Raw genomic sequence first — 17796 nt, 5'->3', positions numbered from 1 at the left:
GAAGTTTAAAACCATACATTCCCAGTCCTCATTTTCAGGAATTAAACTAGTGAAAATACCTCTCTCTCTCTCTCTCTCTCTCTCTCTCTCTCTCTCTCTCTCTCTCTCTCTCTCTCTCTCTCTCTCTCTCTCTCTCTCTCTCTCTCTCTCTCTCTCTCTCTCTCTCTCTCTCTCTCTCTGTGTTTCCATAAAGAAATGTACTCCCATAATATACATCTTTCTTACAATACAACATTACAATACAAAAAGCGTACTGGTAGTAGTAATTTATACTTTTCAAAGTGATTCCTGTATAGTATGTGGTATTTAAATGTAAATACTAAAACACAACAATAGACTAACATAATGTATAATATATTTGTCATTACATACCTTTTAAGGTTCTCGAGAGCCTTTAAAAATTTGACTTGGTCCTTCATAGTTCGGAAGATCTTTCCAATCATATGTTCTGTCAGACCTAAAAGAGTCTCACCATCTATTTCTTCACCTAATGAACAAAAAAACATAAAATTAATCAGAAAAATAAGCACCAATGTTAACCTGCCATTGTAATTAATATCACAGTTTTAAATGCAAGCAGTACCTTATACACAGTATGATGAGGTGCAATATATAAACATCCATCACTGTCTTCATAAGCATCTAGTGCATGGTAGTCAACTTCATTGCCAGGTGTTAATGTACACCACTCATGCAAAGCCTCTATTTTGAAGGCATGAAGGTGAGAATTAAATTCCAGAGCAAAATACAGTTTCCCACACAAAATCCATGTACACCTAAACTGAATGATATGCAAGATTTTGAAAAAAATGGGTAAATCCTCATGGACTACATCGACAATGAAGTAATCCTTGACTTCGTATTTCACGTGATCCACAGTTAGTTTCTTTACTTTCAGTATGGTTTCATCAGCTTCAAGTTCACTGGCTTGAATATTGCATTTTTCTAGAATAATGTCTTTCAAAGATGTAGATGATAGCTGAACAACACAAGACCCTTCTTGCTCATATGACTGATGCAAAGCATCTGCACAACAAAAATCCCAACACTGTCTTTGTTGATGTCTTTTTGCTAAAGTAAAGCAGATGTTCCGGAAGTTCCACACATTTCTTGCAAGCCGCTTAAAGTACTGGTGCTTTCCTTCAAAACGTAAGCACCAAAGTGAAATTCTCCAATTAAAATCTGCAAATGTGAAAGTGACGACTTTTTCACAACAGGAGACATTACAAAGTCTACTATTTCACGCACCGGCGTAGATTTAGCTAGGGACGGTAGGGACATGTCCCTACCAATGTCAAGGGACCGTTGAATTGTCCCTACCAATAATTTTGATAAATCTTAAACGTCTTTTGTCAAGTCATTTTATCTGCTCCACAAAGGGTTAACTCTCTCAAGCCCCCCGCCCCTCCCCCTCGTTAGTCCTCCCTCCTCCAAAAAAAACAAAACAAAAAAAAACGCTAATTTGATTGGCTTTGGCCCTTCCATACTGCATCACTGTAACACGGACTCAGTGCGAGGGACCAGCAGAGTGTGTTGTTTTCATTGAAGTGCGAAAGTGCACAAGGACTCGGGAGTGAAAGGTAAATCTCCGGGTTTAAAATAAAAAAAAAAAATTCTAGTCATTCTTAAACGGTGTACATTGTGCCACAATTTTCACATTTATTTTAAAAAATAAGAATAAATATAATCAGTTTAATTCGATGTTTGTGTTTGTTGGTTAATGCGTTGTCATATTATTTCAATCCTCCTTCCTCCCTTTGTAACTAACTTACTCCTTGCTTGATATTTTTGTATCGTGTGTGTAAAAAGCGAACACGAACATATGTATTTGATTGAATGGACAGTGTGACTATCCAGGCGGCTAAATAAATGCACTATATTATATAGTCAGTAATTAAAAATATATAAAAAGTCAAATTAATGGTGGGGGGGGGGGGACGGCGGACAACGACAGATATACAAATAAATTTCAGTGTGGCGTGAGTAAAAAAAAGGTTGAGAACCGCTGGTTTAGGCTGGACTCTGGAAAGACGCTCATCTGAAGTTGCCGCTTGCCGGTCAGGCTGATATGAGTGTGAGCCACTGACTGAATGAAAGCCAGGTGCCGCGGCTGAAGGTATTGTCAGCTCGTCAGCAACATAGTTTGAGAGAATAAAGCTACCTACCTACCTACCTATTACGTTAGCGACCCATTGCTAGCTGCTAACCCAACGTCCTGGTGGCTAGCTAGCTTGTTTCACAGCTAAATCATTATGTGTGTGTGTGTGTGTGTGTGTGTGTGTGAGAGAGAGAGAGAGAGAGAGAGAGAGAGAGAGAGAGAGAGAGAGAGAGAGAGAGTGCGTGAGCATGTTTTGATATCGTCATTCAACTAACGTTAGCTAATCACTTCAATTTGGCTTTAGGTGACTAAAGCATAATAGCAACCAAAAAAATAAAGATGGACATAAGGAAGTTTTTTTTACAAAAAGTCAAAGTGTAAGTAGGAAGATGTTATTAAAGTAATAAACACAATTGATAATGATTCTCATAGCAAATGAAAAAATAATTTACTAATGAAGTTAACAGAGTCATACTTTCTCTCTAAACAGCATGCATCAATTTATCATTTTATCAGGCGAGTGAAGCAGTGCAGCCTGGTAAAAGCAGTACAGAGGCAGGTGGAGCAACAGGTCGCAGGTGGGGTCTGTAATGGCTTAGTGATTATAACAGTGAAAGTGTTAGACTCAGTTTTGAGATATATTATTGTTTGAGGCACATTGTGATATAATAGTAGGCTAATGCTGTATAGTAATACTCAGCAAATAAAGTTAGCATAGCCATATATTTTCTCTCTATATGGCATGCATCAATTTATTATTTTATCAGGTGAATGAAGCAATGCACCCAGGTACGAGCAGCAGCACAGACACAGGAGTGGCAGGCAGAGCACGTGAGCGTGCATGTGCTCATGCTTGTAGCGCCAGGGGTATTGGTAGCTTACAGTAAGGCTGGGATAGGTTATAATTCAGGTTATTAGTAATTCTACAGCAGGGATGTCAAACCAGCTTCCAGGAGGGACACTTTATCATAGTGTTTTAAGTGTATACCAGCCAACTTCATGTCAATCAAACTGTCCTCGATTCATGTCCAGCATTCATTTCAAGCCACCAGAAGTTACCATTTAATAGCTTTCTACTAAAAAATTTCTTCCCGGTGGGGCATGCCCCCGAACCCCACTAGCGACCGTGACTCCGCCCCCCTACAAAATTGTGTCCCCACCAATGTTCAAACCACACCTACGCCCTTGACCTCCGGAATGAAGCAACCGGAGGTGGATGGAAAGACTCAATATTGCAGCTACCGGGGCATGCAAGATATATGCAATTATATATATATATATATATATATATATATATATATATATATATATATATATATATATATATATATATATATATATTAATGTTATTTTTTTTTATTTTTATTTTTGGATGTTTGGAGTTTTACTCGCGCATAGTTTTGTATGTTATTTCCGAATTTCTCCTTAGACATGTCTGAAGGGGACACTGTATTACTTAAAACGTGAATTAACGTATTAAAACGTGTTAACTGTGAGCAGTTACCTTGGGATTACACACCAGGTTCAGACGCATTGAATGGACTAATGTATCCGCAGGCGACCTAAGACTCACCGTTTCAACGGTGTCAGTAGTGCTCAACAGAAAATAATGCATACAGAAAAATATTGTATACTGGCCATGGGCTTTGGTTAGTATACAGTGTCCCCTTCAGACACTAAACAGTGGCCTACAGTTTTATGTTTGTCTGAAAAAAACAACTACAATTGGTATTTTTAATAATCATTAACATGTTCATTATTTCAATATACAAACATGCAGTATTTTGCAATTATTTAAATCCAATCTTCTCCACTGCAGTTAAACTATGGTTGTTTTTCCTATGCACTTGACAGTGGTGGTGGGTGTTTTTGCCAAAAACTGCTTTAAGTGTGTGATGCAGTGTTGTAAGATTTATTGACATTATGTTGATAATCAGAACAACAGGGTTCACTAACCTCGACTAGGTCAGGGTTAACACAGTTGAGCTCAGATGAAACAGCCCATTTGCAATGTACAGTACTGGGTGGCTATTGGTCATTCAGCAGTGTGATGCAAATACCTGCAGTTACCACAAAGCGCTGACCTGAGCACACTTGCTCATTTGCTATTCTAGTTTTCTCCCTGGGATGCTCGTACTTAAATATTTAATATAAATGGACTTTAGTTGGTATATAGGGGGCTGGTGTCTATAGAGTTAACACAAACTGTTTTACAATTTCTGAAAATGAAATTAATAAGTTGTGAGCGATGGGGATATAAATAGGCCCAATTAATCCCACACCTGCCGCACACCTTCTGTGAATGATGCAATTGTCAGCAAATGATTTACTGACCATCCCAATATAATTTAGGAGCAAAAGAAACATCTGTAATGGCGTAATTACAGGGATTAATTATAGCATTGTTTCTTTACCGGATATCTCAATCGTCCTGCCTGGGGACAGATGTGAAGTTATGTATATATACATTTAGTGTGCCCAATTATTTTACCCCAGATTTTCTCCCCAATTTGGAATGTCCAATTATTTTTTCTCCTCATCGCAGCAATTCCTTACACAGCTCAGGAGATCCAAAGGTTCAGTGGGCGTCCTCCGATCCCACAACCAAACTATTATCCTCTTTTACACCCAGGAACACGAGAGCGGATGTCAGCGAGCTACTGACCTCTGGAGGACAAAGGCCAGCCCTGCAGGTGTCCGCTTTTGAGCTCACAGGGCGCCTGGCCAGCAGGGTTCACTGTAGCGCAATGAGGAGAAACAGTCCCTTTTGTTTTTGCTTCCCTAACCCACGGGAGTGCCAGAGCCAATGTTACGCTCCCTTTGGAATTCACAGCGAAGACCGACAACTTTGCACAGCCAGGACGCGAACCTGTGCTGTATGACCACACAACCACGCTTTTACCAGGTGAGCCACTCGAGGACCCCCTGATAGTGTTTTTGAGGTTAAGATTCATTTAAAAGTTATAACTAGCTCTTTATTTTATATATATATATATATATATATATATATATATATTGCACCAGGATGACTGAACAAAAGGAAAAGTGAAACGAAGAAACTGTAAAAAATGACGACTGGACACCAACCACTAAAAGCTGGTAATTTTAAACTTTAAAGAGATAGTTTATACCCTCTAAGCGGGCAATTTCTAATCTCTTTATTCATGCCACTGTCTGGTGCTCCAAGGGAGACTACAGTTGGAATTTTATACCAGCTCTGTTATCCCCAGCTGGGGATGAAATCCATTGCGAAGGGGATGAAGTGGAGGTGGCTGTACACACACACACACAATTTGTTACAAACTGTTTATCCAATTGACAGGAAACTTAGCATCAACATTATAGAGTATACATTAATGATAATATACAAGATTGTGAATGTCACACAGTTTTACATACATCTGGATAATCCCTCATCAGACTGTGATTAAACATTTCATTGCTAATTCTTATTCTATCCTGTACATACTGTTGATATGTCATGTTCATCGTTTAGAGTTTACGTGGCAGGAGATGTATATGTATACATAAGCATAGGCAAATTGTAAGCATGGCAAATTCTTTGTTGAGATTTAGTAATGTCTTTCTCAAAGAGACCCAAGTGTAAATGTTTGTCGTAAGCACCATGGATAATAGCATTTACATAATGTCCCGTGACAAGAAATTACATCTAAAATACAAATGTATTTTTTTCAGATTTGTAAAAAAAGACCTGCTTCTCCTGGTGTTGTATCCTTGCTGGACGGAGATGGTGAAGATGCTGGAGGCGGCCAAGCCAGCACAGTATGGGGTAGATTTGACAAGGGACAAGAAAAGGTAATTAGAATTACAACGTGATGTTTAGGAACCCGCATTAGAGAGACAGATAGATTCAAATTATTATTTTTCTCTGTCCCCTTACATTTGTATGCTGTTTGAAATCATATTTTTGTAATAATCTGTTTTCAGGATATGCCATAGACCTAGGTTAGATGAGCCAAAATGTCTTTATATCAGTAGTAACTGTGTATAGCCAGGTATACAATCGGAAACTTAATTCACTTTTGAGTTATTGTCTATGTTTGGTACACAGCTTATCTTCCTGATTTTATTTTTATTTTTTTTAACTTAGGTTCCATTACCAGTGCTGTCCCATAAAAATGAACCATTTTCCTGCCACATTGTTTCACCCTCTGGACATATCAATGATTCAGATCTTTTACACATATCCATCTTATATGGATGTTTTGTGTTTTGTTTATAAAAAATGTGTAAATGTGTAAAGGACTAGGGGTTGTGGTGTTTGTCTGAAGTAAGAGAGTGGTGGTGTAACATCAAATCATTTGCAGCACGAATAAGTCACAGTCACTGGCCATGTCATGCACACTTATTTCTAACTCATTGGTTGATCGAAAATAAGTTTAACATGCAATGGAGTAGTTCATTGGTTTTATACGCTCCCTTTAAAGATGTAATAAACAATCTCATCCAGTGGGATCTCTTTTCAGAGTGTGCAGTAGCAGAAGGGGATTGTGGGAATGTGTGGAGCTAAGGAAGGTAGAAGGAGATGCGCAGTAGAAACCCTGGGATATGTTTACACAATGAACTAATTTGTGGATGAATATCGTTGGTGTTAATTAAAGTTAATAAGACAAAATATTTTAGTGTAAAATTATACTTGATGGTGGGGTACTGCCTTTTTTAATTTTTACAGAGATGTCATTTTTTAAATCTTATTGCTATCTTACCAGAAGGCCACCTCCCCTCCAGACATTCCGATCAGAGAAAAGAGACAATTCGAAGCCAACCCAAAGAGACGTCCAAGACCTTGTCTGGGCTGCCTATCTGTAATATCAGCTAAAAAGGAGGCTCCTGTAACAGTAAGTTATCTTTCCTGTAGCCATTCCCTAGACTGCAGTGTTATGTGGCACTTCATTACCAAATCAATCAGAAAACATGTCACCTTCAGTTAGTCCATTTTTTTAATTTGTTTTTTAAAAATCAATTAAAAGATATTTAAACTTGTCAGTTTTTGTTTACATTGCATTATTTTGGAACTCTTAATACAATTATTGATAATAGAAACAACTTTGCAAATGCCATTACTATTTTTCAGATTCCTAGGATGAAACCGTTGGCCATAGCAACAGGAAAAACTGATTTAGCACACTTTGAAAAACAATATTGAAAATATTAAAACAATCAGCTCTATCACAATGACCTCAGTGAAACCCAGCGTGGTTGCGGGATGATACAAAATCCATTGTAATGAACAATAAGTGAAATGCCGGGGGTCCCGAGTGGTGCATCCAGTAAAGGCACTCCACGTGCAGTGCAGGATGTGCCCTATAGTCTGGACATCGCGAGTTCGAGTCCAGGCTATTCCTTTGCCGACCGAGGATGGGAGCTCCCAGGGGGCGGCGCTCAATTGGCCCACGCTTCGGAGGACAGCGTGTGTTTGTCTTCGCCCTCCAGAGTCAGCCCTGGGGTGGTAGCGGTGAGCTGAGCATAATAAAATAATTGGCCATTCCAAATTGGGGAGAAAATAATAAAAAATAATTGGCAACGACTAAATTTATAAAAAAAAAAAAAAAAAAGTGAAATGCTTCAGTTTTTACAAGCTTGATTAATATGCCCCTATTTACCAGATAGAGGGGTCTACTATTCAATGGTTCTATAGAATGTTGACACACGCTGATGAAAAAATAGCACCATCTAGATTTCTTCCTTATCAAGCAACTAAATCAGACACCATATATCTTGTGATCGTAGCAGATTTTGCCCATTTTGAGGATAAGTGATACCAAACATTAAACAAACTACATGGGAAGTTTTATTAAAAGGATTCTCACCTTTCCCCAGCATACAGCTGATCCTGTCCTAATGTGAAGGTGGATCCAACAAGTGACGTCGTGATCCTGCCAGTCAAAGTGCAGAAAAATCACAGTCAAATGCATGTTGGCCTGATAACCAAATATTGTTCTTTTTTTTTTTTTTTTTTAAATCCTGCGCTAGTAAATCATGTATCTGTGTCAGGATAGCATATACAGCATGCTCATGCCTAAGTAAACAAACATTTTAAGAACATAAGAAAGTTTACAAACGAGAGGAGGCCATTCGGCCCATCTTGCTCTTTTGGTTGTTAGTAGCTTATTGATCCCAGAATCTCATCAAGCAGCTTCTTGAAGGATCCCAGGGTGTCGGCTTCAACAACATTACTGGGGAGCGGGTTCCAGACCCTCACAATTCTCTGTGTAGAAAAGTGCCTCCTATTTTCTGTTCTGAATGCCCCTTTATCTAATCTCCATTTGTGACTCCTGGTCCTTGTCGAAAAAGTCCCCTGGGTCGACATTGTCAATACCTTTTAGCATTTTGAATGCTTGAATCAGATCACCGCGTAGTCTTCTTTGTTCGAGACTGAATAGATTCAATTCTTTTAGCCTGTCTGCATACGACATGCCTTTTAAACCCGGGATAATTCTGGTCGCTCTTCTTTGCACTCTTTCTTGAGCAGCAATATCCTTTTTGTAACGAGGTGACCAGAACTGAACACAATATTCTAGATGAGGTCTTACTAATGCATTGTAAAGTTTTAACATTACTTCCCTTGATTTAAATTCAACACTTATCACAATATATCCGAGCATCTTGTTGGCCTTTTTTTATAGCTTCCCCACATTGTCTAGATGAAGACATTTTAATAAAGAACAAAAATAAAAAACACTTTGTTCTTGAGTTTATTTTGGTATCTTTTGAAATTGGTATTCTTCTTGTGTGTGTTTGTGTATATGCATGTGTGTGAAGGATGTGGGTTGGTGGGAGGGTGTTCATTTTAATGGATTTATGTCTTTTTAAGACAGAATGCTTTTGACAGCTGTTGTTGTGTTCACAAAGCTTTAACACTTGAGTAAGTCCTTGAGAATTTCATGCAATCTTTTAAAGGTTTTCTGACCTGTAAATTAGTCCTACAACCACACAATGTCAGTGGAGTACACCTAATATGTGTAATTAACAATAATTAAACATTACCAATTTTGACATGATGAATTAACACACAGAAAAGGCTAATGACTAATCAAGCTTTAAATCCAATTTCTTAAAGGCTTAAAAAAATTAGAGTGGTTATCTTCTTTCTTGGATTTGGGATTTCTATTATAATATTTTTATTTAAGTATTTCTTCAAGATATAGGCAGTGCCATTTACAGTGTGGCCCTGAATCTTGGATTACTAGCCTCCTTGAGGATCTTTAAAATACATATTCCTGCTCGAGCAATATTTAAAAAAAATATATCTCTGGTTGCAATTTGGTTTTTAACATCAGGGAAATGATTCATCTATATGCTAAGGGTTGCAACTTTAAGATCTCTTTTTTCAGTAATTTCAAATGTCTGTCTACTAAAGCCTTTCTATATTGTTCTAAAGATAAATGGCAGATTATGAAAAATATATTGTCGTCACAGTGCATGACTGCAAATGGGTACTGATGTACATTTTGTAATCTGGCACAGTCATGTTTTTTTTCTTTTTCTAAAACCAAAAGCCTTGATTGCCTCAATTTCTATAGCTATAATTACTCATTAGCCAATAGTTAATGTGTTAATAACTTATTTATTCTTTAGATCAGTTTATGGGGAATTTGTATTTGGTCATGTGGACATCTGGAGGTTATAGGACGGACTGACTTATCATTATATATATATATATATATATATATATATATATATATATATATATATATATATATATATATATACACACACAGTGACACTCAAAAGTATTCACCCCCTTTGGACTTTTCCACATTTTATTGTGTTACAAATGGAATCAAAATGGATTTAATTAGGAGTTTTTGCTACTGATCAACACAAAAAGTGAAAAGTGAAAAATAAAATCTACAAATTGTTCTAAATTAATTACAAATATAAAACTGAAAATAATTGATTGCATAAGTATTCACTCCCTTTGCTATGACACACCTAAATAAGCTCTGGTGCAACCAATTGTCTTTAGAAGTCACATAATTAGTTGAATGGAGTCCACCTGTGTGCAATTAAGGTGTTTCACATGATTTCAGGTTAAATACACCTGTCTCTGGGAGGTCCCACAGTTGGTTAGTACATTTCCTAACAAAAACTACATCATGAAGGAACTACAAGATGAAGGAACATTCAAAGCAAATCCGGAATAAGGTTCTTCAAAAGCACCAATCGGGTAGGATATAAGAACATTTCCAAGGCATTGAATATCCCCCGGAGCACAGTAAAGTCCATTATTAAGAAATGGAGAGAATATGGCACAACTGTGAATCTGTCTAGAAAAGGCTGTCCTCAAAAACTGAGTATCCGGGCGAGAAGGGCACTAGCCAGGGAGGCCACCAAGAGGCCTATGGCAACTCTAAAGGAGTTACAGTCTTCCACGGCTGAGCTGGGAGACACTGTGCATACGGCAACAATAGCCCGGGTGCTTTACAAAACTGGCCTTTATGGGAGAGTGGCAAAAAGAAAGCCATTGTTGAAAAAAATTTGCATCAAATCTCGGCTAGAGTTTGCCAGAAGGCATGTGGGAGACTCTGAGACCAAGTGGAAGAAGATTCTATGGTGTGATGAGACCAAAATAGAGCTTTTTGGCCACAACGCTAAGCGCTATGTTTGGCGCAAGCCTAACACCGCACATCATCCTGAGAACACCATCCCTACCGTGAAGCATGGTGGTGGCAGCATCATGCTATGGGGATGCTTCTCTGCGTCAGGGCCTGGAAAGCTCGTGAAGATGCAAAAATTGCAGTGTCCAGATGTGCAAAGCTGGTAGAGACTTATACAAATAGACTCGTGGCTGTAATTGCTGCCAAAGGTGCCTCTACCAAATATTGACTCAAGGGGGTGAATACTTATGCAATCAATTATTTTCTGTTTTGTATTTGTAATTAATTTAGAACAATTTGTAGATTTTATTTTTCACTTTGACATTATGGACTTTTTTGTGTTGTTCAGTGCAGCTGATGCATAGTTCACTCACCCTAGTCTCTGTAAGTCCAGAAGTTACATAAATATTAAGTATTATTTAATCCATCAATACTTCAACATTCGTAAAAGATCTTCACTCCAAATCTCACTTTATAGGCTTTACAGTACACCAAACTGCTATATCATTCTCTTGCTGTTTTGTGAGGTTTTTGAAATTGAGAGGAGCCCTAAGCTAAACTGCTATATAACATCCTGCAACATGCTTGTGGTTCAGTGTTGAGCTCTGAAGATGAGGTCACTGCTGCTTGTCTGCCTGCTTGTGGTCACACTGACTGTGGCTATTCCTGCCCCTATGTAGAGGGGTCTGAAACAGACAAAACAATGAAGGTTGGTAGAAATAGATAAAATTGTATTCTTAAAACTATGTATTTATTTGCATTACTTATTATTTAAACTGAACAAAATTAACTCTAATGAAACTCGTATTTCTAACTTGAGACATAGTATCCATTGAAAGTTAATTTCTGCAGATATATGGTAGTTCCATTCAAGGTGAAACAACTTCTAACGTAAGAAAGAAAAACATTTTACTCACTTGCAGGCAATATTCCCATATTCTAGATATTTATCTTCTAGGGTAAAACCACAAGAAACTAATCCAGGTAGACCAGAATTTTAACTGAAGTCCTTATCAACCTTGCCTATATGTTGCTGCAGGTCTTCAAAGGATGTTGGGTAATGATTACTGTGAAAAACGTTTTCTCATTTCACAGGAAGAAAGGGATAGGGACAGTGTAGGGACATGTGTTAATGCCATTCATGCAATCTTATTCGGTGTGGCTGAAACACTGAAATAATAAGGAACTTGCAGCACTCTCCTCTCCCAGATCACCAAAGATGTTTTACTTTCTTTTTTTTGTGTGTGCTGAAAGTCAATTTCAATTTCTTATGTATATTATACTGTATCTGGATAATCATTTAAACAAATCTTGTTATATCATGATATTTTAATATATTTTATATAAATGTTGTATTAGGCTGTGTGGTCCAGTGGTTAAAGAACAGGGCTTGTAACCAGGTTCCCGGTTCAAATCCCACCTCAGCCACTGACTCATTGTGTGATCCTGAGCAAGTCACTTAACCTCCTTGTGCTCTGTCTTTTGGGTGAGACGTAATTGTAAGTGACTCTGCAGCTGATGCATAGTTCACACACCCTAGTCTCTGTAAGTCGCCTTGGATAAAGGCGTCTGCTAAAATAAACAAATAATAATACTATTCTTTTCTTACCCAAGTGTGAACTATTTAAATAATATCCCTGATACCGATATAGTAAATGGAAGTGCACAACAAGTAAGGTTTATGAAATGATGTGGTTAACCCCACCCACTTTAAATGGTTTGGTTAGCCCCACCCACTTTAAATTATTTGGTTAACCGACTCATGGCTTCTTTTTTTTTTTGATGTTAGGAGTTAGAATGGTATTTATCGTTTCAACGGTGTCAGTAGTGCTCAACAGAAAATAATGCATACAGAAAAATATTGTATACTGGGCATGGGCTTTGGTTTTGCCCAGCGCCGTAACTAAGCATTTAGCTACCGGGGCATGCAAATATATATATATATATATATATATATATATATATATATATATATATATATATATAAATTGCATGGATATCCGGAATGAAGCAACCGGAGGTGGATGGAAAGACTCAATATTGCAGCTACCGGGGCATGCAAGAATACATATCGTAGATACTGGGCATGCAATTATATATACAGTTAGTCCAATCAATGCGTCTGAACCTGGTGTGTGTGTGTATATATATATATATATATATATATATATATATATATATATATATATATATATATATATATATATATATATAAATTGCATGGACCTCCGGAATGAAGCAGCCGGAGGTGGATGGAAAGACTCAATATTGCAGCTACCGGGGCATGCAAGACTCCATATCGTAGATACCGGGCATGCAATTATATATATATATATATATATATATATATATATATATATATATATATATATATATATATATATATATATATTATTGTTATTTTTTTTCTTTTTTTTTTTTTTTTGGATTTTAGGAGTTAGGATGGTATTTACTCGCGCATAGTTTTGTATGTTATTTCTGAATTTCTCCTTTAACATGTCTGAAGGGGACACTGTATTACTTAAAACGTGAATTAACGTATTAAAACGTGTTAACTGTGAGCAGTTACCTTGGGATTACACACCAGGTTCAGGCGCATTGATTGGACTAATGTATCTGCAGGCGACCTAAAACTGTCCTATATATAAATTGCATGGACAGATGCCTTGACCAGTCTGCACCCAGCTACCTCCAGACCCTCATCTCTCCCTACACCCCCACTCGACCTCTCCGCTCCGCCTGCACTAGAAGACTAGCTCTACCACCGCTACGCTCCCCTGCCTCCAAAGCCCGCTCCTTCTCCACCCTTGCTCCGCAGTGGTGGAATGACCTTCCTACAGATGTCAGGACTGCCCAGTCCCTGACCACATTCCGGCGCCTCCTTAAGACTCACCTCTTCAAAGAGCACCTGTAGAACTCCTCTGTTTGTATCCTGGGACACTATCACCCTTCATGTAAATGTGCTTTATTTTGCTCTTATCAGCCCCTATTTTACTGCATTTAATCCTGTACTTCAGAATACTGTAATCTGCCAAGTTTTTAACCTGTAGTACTTTGTATTTACTCACATCCTGATGTAACTATCACTATTTAATCATATCCTGATGTAACTATCACTATTACCTGCTGTATTATTGAATTGTGGTTTGTCAAACTTGTACTTTACCTGAACAAAAGTTATTGTATTGCTTGCTCTTATTGTATTACTTGTATTGTAACGCTTGAAATGTTTTTGCTTACGATTGTAAGTCGCCCTGGATAAGGGCGTCTGCTAAGAAATAAATAAAAATAATAATAATGGACCTCCGCAATGAAGCAACCGGAGGTGGATGGAAAGACTCAATATTGCAGCTACCGGGGCATGCAAGACTCCATATCGTAGATACCGGGCATGCAATTATATATATATATATATATATATATATATATATATATATATAATATATATATATATATATATATATATATATATTATTGTTATTTTTTTTTATTTTATTTTTTTTTTGGATGTTAGGAGTTAGGATGGTATTTACTCGCGCATAGTTTTGTATGTTATTTCCGAATTTCTCCTTTAACATGACTGAAGTGGACACTGTATTACTTAAAACGTGAATTAACGTATTAAAATGTGTTAACTGTGAGCAGTTACCTTGGGATTACACAACAAATTCAACCGCATTGATTGCACTAATGTATCCTCAGGCGAGATAAGACTCACCGTTTCAACGGTGTCAGTAGTGCTCAACAGAAAATAATGCATACAGAAAAATATTGTATACTGGCCATGGGCTTTGGTTTTCCCCAGCGCCGTAACTAAGCATTTAGCTACCGGGGCATGCAAATATATATATATCTATATCTATATATAGATATATATATATAAATTGCATGGACCTCGGATTGAAGCAACCGGAGGTGGATGGAAAGACTGAATATTGCAGCTACCGGGGCAAGCAAGACTCCATATTGTAGATACCGGAGCATGCAATTATATATATATATATATATATATATATATATATATATATATATATATATATATATATATATATATATATATATAAATTGCATGGACCTCCGGAATGAAGCAACCGGAGGTGGATGGAAAGACTCAATATTGCAGCTACAGCATACAAACATTCTAAAAGTTATAAACAAAATAGGTGTATTTTTTCCTCCAATACCTCTCAGTTAATTATTATTATTTGTTTTGTTAATTCAATACAATCTAGGTAGCTATATATATAATTGTTATTTTTTTTTCTTTTTTTTTTTTTTGGATGTTAGTAGTTAGGATGGTATTTACTCGCGCATAGTTTTGTATGTTATTTCCGAATTTCTCCTTTAACATGTCTGAAGGGGACACTGTATTACTTAAAACGTGAATTAACGTATTAAAACGTGTTAACTGTGAGCAGTTACCTTGCGATTACACACCAGGTTCAGACGCATTGATTGGACTAATTTATCCGCAGGCGACCAAAGACTCACCGTTTCAACGGTGTCAGTGGTGCTCAACAGAAAATAATGCATACAGAAAAATATTGTATACTGGCCATGGGCTTTGGTTTTGCCCAGCGCCGTAACTAAGCATTTAGCTACCGGGGCATGCAAATATATATATATATATATATATATATATATATATATATAAATTGCATGGATATCCGGAATGAAGCAACCGGAGGTGGATGGAAAGAGTCAATATTGCAGCTACCGGGGCATGCAAGAATACATATCGTAGATACTGGGCATGCAATTATATATACAGTTAGTCCAATCAATGCGTCTGAACCTGGTGTGTGTGTATATATATATATATATATATATATATATATATATATATATATATATATATATATATATATATATATATATATATATATATATATATATATATATATATATAATTGCATGGACCTCCGGAATGAAGCAACCGGAGGTGGATGGAAAGACTCAATATTGCAGCTACCGGGGCATGCAAGACTCCATATCGTAGATACCGGGCATGCAATTATATATATATATATATATATATATATATATATATATATATATATATATATTATTGTTATTTTTTTTCTTTTTTTTTTTGGATGTTAGGAGTTAGGATGGTATTTACTCGCGCATAGTTTTGTATGTTATTTCCGAATTTCTCCTTTAACATGTCTGAAGGGGACACTGTATTACTTAAAACGTGAATTAACGTATTAAAACGTGTTAACTGTGAGCAGTTACCTTGGGATTACACACCAGGTTCAGGCGCATTGATTGGACTAATATATCCGCAGGCGACCTAAGACTCACCGTTTCAACGGTGTCAGTAGTGCTCAACAGAAAATATTGCATACAGAAAAATATTGTATACTGGCCATGGGCTTTGGTTTTGCCCACCGCCGTAACTAAGCATTTAGCTACCGGGGCATGCAAATATATATATATTTGTGACACACTCTACAACCCGGTTTCTCAGAGACGTCGGATTCAGCGGCGAAGAGTTGCGTCGCACAGTGAAGAACTTATCTGAAGCAGCAGAGAGGAGCAGCAACTGGCTGTGGTTGAGACGGAAAGATTCTGGCTGGGGATCCCAAGCACAATAGAAAGAAAGAAATGCTGATGTACAGGTAAGTAAGCTGGGCTGAGTTGAGTGGGGGACGGAGGGGGGTCATGCTGGGACGCCAGAATCACCGTCGAGCCCTCTTGAAGTGTCGTGGGCTAGTCGGCGAAACACTGAGGATGGAAGGTGCCCACTTGAAAACCCCAGAGATGTACCCTACTTAGCTCAATCCAGACGGTTGTCATGCTGATGCGCTGGGGAGGCCGCACTTTGGTTGATCCCCGGAGCCAGCATCGCAGCCGTCGTGTGTGCTGATGCGCCAGGGAGGCAAAATAAGCTGATCCCTGGAGCCAGCATTACACTTCAGCCATTAACACCAGACAGAAGGAAACGTAAATGGATGGAGACACATATGGATCACATTAGTTTACTGTAAAGCTACGTCTTAGTTGGTGCTTATCTTGGCGAGAGCCGAGTTCAAATCAGCATGAAGTTTTAACATCTACTCTTGTGTAATGGAAATCATATATATATATATATATATATATATATATATATATATATATATATATATATATATATATATATATATATATATATATATATATATAAATTGCATGGACCTCCGGAATGAAGCAACCGGAGGTGGATGGAAAGACTCAATATTGCAGCTACCGGGGCATGCAAGTCTCCATATTGTAGATACCGGGGCATGCAATATATATATATGATGGAGAGGCATATTCCCATTCCCTTAATAGTTAGGATGGTATTTACTCGCGCATACACTCTAAATCTGGGGTTGATACTGTGGAGGAAGCTTTTAAGGTGCTTCGAAGAACCTTTTTACTAGGGTTCCATGAGGAACCTTACAAATAAGGATCTTTTAAGAACCCTACTTGGAACCTTTTATGTTTATTTACAAACTTACATGCATATATATATATATATATATATATATATATATATATATATATATATATATATATATATATATATATATAATATGCGTGTCTGCATAATTTGTCTGGTTAAATAACATGCTAGGAATTACTGGTTTGCAATATCAATAAAAACAAAGAAATACTTTTTATAGAAACCCTTTATTACGGGTAGAGCAATAAAATAAATAAATACAGTATAGGAGTTATACTTTTAATTATAACACATAAATGCATACAAATAAAACAGTCTGTATATGTTTCATTACCCTTAGAATAACAAATACACAAATAAGTGAAAGGCTGACAACATTTCTTGACAGGTAGATATATAAATATATTAATTATAACTAATCATAATATATTATCCATAATGTAATTAATTTAATTACAAACAAAACAAGCAAAAACCTAACTTTAGTCACAAGTATTTTATAAAACAAGTATTATAAAAAATATTAACACATTTATTTATTTTTATTTATTTATTTATTGCATTTATATAGCGCTTTTTATACAAAAGTATCGCAAAGCACTGTATAGTACATAGCAGGAAAAAAATCACAATCCGTTTGTATA

At 36.9% G+C, this 17796-nt stretch overlaps 1 protein-coding gene and 1 long non-coding RNA gene across 3 annotated transcripts in view; one reads left to right on the top strand and one right to left on the bottom strand.

Annotated features, from left to right (window-relative positions):
• Positions 1-17796, bottom strand: part of LOC117419279 (17-beta-hydroxysteroid dehydrogenase type 3-like) — a 404515-nt gene that overhangs the window by 89276 nt on the left and 297443 nt on the right. The gene's annotated exons all lie outside the window — the stretch shown is intronic.
• Positions 5799-8309, top strand: LOC131698826 (uncharacterized). Its single transcript, XR_009307847.1, has 3 exons — positions 5799-5914; positions 6829-6957; positions 7940-8309. It is a non-coding gene; the product is annotated as an uncharacterized LOC131698826 (long non-coding RNA).

This window comes from Acipenser ruthenus, chromosome 2 (assembly GCF_902713425.1).
Source record: "Acipenser ruthenus chromosome 2, fAciRut3.2 maternal haplotype, whole genome shotgun sequence".
Lineage (NCBI taxonomy): Eukaryota > Metazoa > Chordata > Actinopteri > Acipenseriformes > Acipenseridae > Acipenser > Acipenser ruthenus.
The sequence above is the reverse complement of the archived record's forward strand: the minus strand, read 5'-3'. Positions and strand labels throughout refer to the sequence as shown.